Consider the following 5000-nt stretch of genomic DNA (forward strand, 5'->3'; position numbering starts at 1 on the left):
ATTGGAAAGGAGACCGCCCTGCCCGAACACCGACCCCCGCCAGAGCGAGAGCCGGCCCGCCTGGGGCCCTTTCCGACGCGACCCGAAAAGCCTCATCGATCGCAAACGGGACGGCCCCGCGGCCGTGCACACAACACACCTGGGACTACACGGAGGAGGAGGAGGAAGGGGCGAGGGAGCCCCGAGAGGCCGCCGACGCTTCCTCCTCTCTCGCCTCCCCGGGAGCTCACGGAGAGCGGCGCCGCCAGGGGAAAAGTCGCCGGCGCGCCGCAGGCCGACCCTTAGCCGCAAGCCCTCGGTTTTTGGGTTTTCTTTCCCGGCGGCGCCTCACGCGTTCCAAGGTTGCCACCGACCGTGCCGACGGGGCCACCGGCTTTCGCCCGCCTCGCGGCGATCGGCTTCCCCCGGAAAAGCCGGGGGACGGCAAGAGACGAGGGAAAAAAAGCACACGCGCCCGGGGGCGCCCGTCTTTCTCGTGTTCCGTGCTAGCCACGGCCGCCCGGGGCGGGGCCCGCGCCCCTCACTCCCCACCTGGGGGGGGGGACGCGGCTAATCTTTCAACGCGCCCGCCGCCTTCACGGCCGCCGGCCACCACACAGAAAAGGCCGGGACCGGTCGGCTGCGCCGCGCTTGGCGCGTGTGCTCGCCCGGCTTAGGGCCGGCGGAGGAAAAAAACGAAGGCCGGGAACGGGCGACCCCCACTTCGCCCGCAAACCCAGCGCACGGCTAACGGGAGCAGACCTTCTCAGAACCCGGGCCCTCCAGCAAGCCACGCCGGCGGGGCGGGCCCGACCGCACAACGGGCCACCCCGGCCGAGCGGCTCTGGCGCCGGCCGAAGAGGAAGGAGGAGCGAGGTGCCGCCACCTGGCCGGCCACCGCCTTTTGTGCACGATTCCCCAGGGCTCTCTTGTCGGGTTCTCCGGTCTGCCCGCGCGGCCACCAGCCACAGGAGTAGCCAGGCTGGCGCCGCCCAGGCGCAGACGCCCGCTCGAGGCGGGTCCCCGGCTTAGGGCCGAGGAAGGGAGGAAAAGAAAAGGGGGGCGAGGGGACGGAGTGCCGCCACCTCGCCCGCGGGAGCGGGGCAGTCCCGTCACCGAGCGCCTCCGGCAATCCGGGCGAGCCGAGGCGAGGCCGCACGCCCACCGGCGGTCCCCGTAAACACTCCCGAGACTGACGCAACTCGGGAGCGCAGGACAGGGCGCCGCCACCTCGACCCGGGCCATCTCAGGCGCTCTCGGGAGGCGGCCGGGCCGGAGCCTCGGCAGGCTCCGCGCTCTCCAGGCGTGCGCCCGGCCGCTCTCTGCCTGCTGGCGGGCTGCCGGTCCCCAGCCACCGACCGGGCCCCGCGCCTTCGCTGCCAACCGCGGCCCAGAAGCTCGCCGGCTTCACGGGCCTCCACAGCCCAGGGGCTCCAGGCCCCGCGCTCGAGGAGAAGGACGAGGCGCCGCCGCCGCCTCGCCGCCAACCGCGGGCCCGGAAGCTCGCCGGCTTCACGGGCCCCCACAGCCCAGGGGCTCCCAGGCCCCGCGCTCGAGGAGAAGGACGAGGCGCCGCCGCCGCCTCGCCGCCAACCGCGGGCCCGGAAGCTCGCCGGCTTCACGGGCCCCCACAGCCAAGGGGCTCCGGGCCCCGCGCTCCAGGACGAGGACGAGGCGCCGCCGCCGCCTCGCCGCCAACCGCGGGCCCGGAAGCTCGCCGGCTTCACGGGCCCCCACACAGCCCAAGCGCTCTCGCTCAAGGCCAGTGCCATGGGAAAAAAAGGACGAGGGCTCCGCCGCCTCGCCGCCATCCGTCCGTCTCGGCTCCCTGGGCCCCTCGGGAAATTAGCAGCCGACGCCGGCTCGGGCTGGACACTGGCGGGGTTCACCACGGATGTGGCTCCTCCCGCTCTCGTCGGTCCCAAGTCCCGGCTCTCTGTTTTTCTCTCTCTCGGCTCTCGCTTTGTCTCTCTCTCTCTCCTCTCCCCCCTTTGTCGGCTTGCTCCGTCATCGGGCACTTGGCAGAGCGGCGCCGGGACAAAGCCAGGTGACTCGTCCCCACCCCACCGCTGCGCACCGTCCTCGGGGTTGCCGGCGAACCGCGAACTCGCAAGTCCCGCCGCGCGCGGCAGCCACGGAGACCGACCGGTCCTGGAGCCCGCGACTGCCACCCCTTCCCGTAGTACGGCCAGACTAGTCCTGGCCCAGGCGCGCCTCCAAGGAAGGAGACCGGAGTCGAGCGGGGAGGCGCACGGGGGCTGGCCGCCTTTTACCATGACGTCACTGGAGGCAGCGGGAAACAGCGACCCCTTGGAGCAGGTGTGCAGCCGGAAGGGCGAAGAGGTCTACCTCGACACCGCCAGACACCCGCCAAGTCCCTTCGGAGCCGGGTAGACGTGCTGCCAGACGTCCAGCCGGGGCCGGGCAGGGATGCAGGCCCGAAGGCGAGCCGGGGCCGGAGACCTGCCGCCCGAGGCCAGCCGGAGCCGGGTAGACGTGTTGCCCGACGTCCAGAGGGGGCCGGGCAGAGATGCAGGCGCGAGGACGGCACCTGCCGGGAAGACCTGGTGCCCGAAAGCCGGCGGGTAGACCTGCTGCCCGGGAACGGGCGGGTAGACCTGGTGCCCGAGAGCCGGCGGGTAGACCTGGTGCTCTATTGCCGGCGGGTAGACCTGGTGTCCGAGAGCCGGCGGGTAGACCTGGTGCTGAGAAGCCGGCGGGTAGACCTGGTGCCCGGGAACGGGCGGGTAGACCTGGTGCCCGAGAGCCGGCGGGTAGACCTGGTGCCCGAAAGCCGGCGGGTAGACCTGGTGCCCGGGAACGGGCGGGTAGACCTGGTGCCCTATTGCCGGCGGGTAGACCTGGTGCCCTATTGCCGGCGGGTAGACCTGGTCGCCGAAGACCGGCGGGTAGACCTGGTCGCCGAAGACCGGCGGGTAGACCTGGTCGCCGAGAGCCGGCGGGTAGACCTGGCACCCGCGAGCCGGCGGGTAGACCTGATGTCCGCAAGTCGGCGGGCAGAGCCGAGGCCCGAAAAAAGCCTTTCCCGCCTAACAACCAACCGCAGGGGCCGGGTAGACCTGTTCGGCGGAAAAGAGGCGGCAAAACACGGTGCCCGCGGGCGTGAGGCTGCGGCCGGTGCCTATCTCGCCCACTTTCAGAGAGTCCCAGCTACTCCCCCCGTTTACCCGCACTTCCTGGGATCGCTTGCCTTTGGCATTCAGAACAGTGGGCACTCGAGCGCTGGAAAAGGAGTGGGCGGGCCGACGTGTGAGGCGAAAAGGGGCGGTTTAGAAGCGGTTCCGAAAGCTCCGGGTTAGAGCTGGTCTCGCAGAGGAGAGGAAGAGACGCGCTTACCCAAAGACGGCGGGTAGACCTGGTCGCCGAAAGACGGCGGGTAGACCTGGTCGCCGAAGACCGGCGGGTAGACCTGGTCGCCGAGAGCCGGCGGGTAGACCTGGCACCCGCGAGCCGGCGGGTAGACCTGATATCCGCAAGTCGGCGGGCAGAGCCGAGGCCCGAAAAAAGCCTTTCCAGCCTAACAACCAACCGCAGGGGCCGGGTAGACCGGTTCGGCGGAAAAGAGGCGGCAGAACCCGGTGCCCGCGGGCGGGAGGCTGCGGCCGGTGCCTATCTCGCCCACCTTCAGAGAGTCCCAGCTACTCCCCCCGTTTACCCGCACTTCCTGGAATCGCTTGCTTTTGAATTTCAGAACAGTGGGCACTCGTAGCGCTGGAAAAGCAGCGGGCAGGCCGAGGTGTGAGGCGAAAAAGGGCGGTTTAGAAGCGGTTCCGAAAGCTCCGGGTTAGAGCTGGTGCCGCAGAAGAGAGGCGGAGACGCGCTTTCCCAAAGGCGGCGGGTAGACCTGTTCGCCGTAAAGAGGCGGGTAGACCTGTTCGCCGAAAGACGGCGGGTAGACCTGGTCATCGAAACACGGCGGGTAGACCTGGTCGCCGAAACGCGGCGGGTAGACCTGGTCTCCGAACACCGGCGGGTAGACCTGACGCCATAGAGCCGGCGGGTAGACTTGGTGCCCGAAAACTGGCGGGTAGACCTGGTGCCCGGGACCGGGCGGGTAGACCTGGTTCCCGAAAACCGGCGGGTAGACCTGGTCCCGAAAGCCGGCGGGTAGACCTGGTGCCCTAGAGCGGGCGGGTAGACCTGGGGCCCGAAAGCCGGCGGGGAGACCCGGCAGCCCCAGATCGGGCGGGTAGACCCAGTTCCCCAGAGGAGACCGGGAGGCCCGGTCGCCGAGAGGCGGACGTTACACCTGGTGCCCGAGAGCGGGCGGGTAGGCGAGGCGCCCGGGAGGAGGCGGGCAGGCGGAAACGACACGTCTGGGCGTGGCAGCCGAAAGCAGAGACGGGGAGGCGCCAGAGTTGCCGTCTCGCGCCAGAGTTCTCGTCTCGTCCCGTCCCGTCCCCTCAGCCGCCGCGCAGAGCCGGCGAGACCCGGCAGCCTCGTCCCGCCCCGGCCCCGGATCCAAGGGTCAGGAAATGCTCTCGGCAAAAGGCCGGAAGAAAACGGGGAGGGGCGGCAGAGCCCAGCAGGAGGCCGCCGGCCCGGGGCGCCGCTACCTCCGCCCGCCGGCAGACGGTGGCAGCGGGCGCCTTTTGCCGGGGCCGGCAAGCCCGGGCGGCCGCCGGGCGCCCTTTGCCGCCCACCGCGTCCGGGGCCCGGCGCTGCCGGGCGCTCGCTGGCTTTCGCCTTCGGCTTTGCCCTTTCACCTCAGGCACGGGTTTTGTGCGGCCGGCTGGCGGAGGGGGCTCGAGGGCCAAGCACGCAGGGGGTCGACGCCCGCTGCCCCGGCGCCGAGGCCACGGAGGGGAACCCCGCTCCACTCTCCCAGAGGAGCACGGGAAACCGCGTCCGCCGGGCGGCGGCCGACCGAGGGAGGCTCGTCCGTCGCGGCGGCGAGTCCCGTCGCCGCCCCAGGGTCCACCCGCCGGAACCCGAGAGCCCGGCAACCGGCCGAGCCGAGAGAGCCGCTCTACCCGACGCCGCCGGCGGGTCCGCCCGTC

The sequence above is a fragment of the Pithys albifrons genome, chromosome 3 (assembly GCF_047495875.1).
Source record: "Pithys albifrons albifrons isolate INPA30051 chromosome 3, PitAlb_v1, whole genome shotgun sequence".
In the NCBI taxonomy this organism is placed as follows: Eukaryota; Metazoa; Chordata; class Aves; order Passeriformes; family Thamnophilidae; genus Pithys; species Pithys albifrons.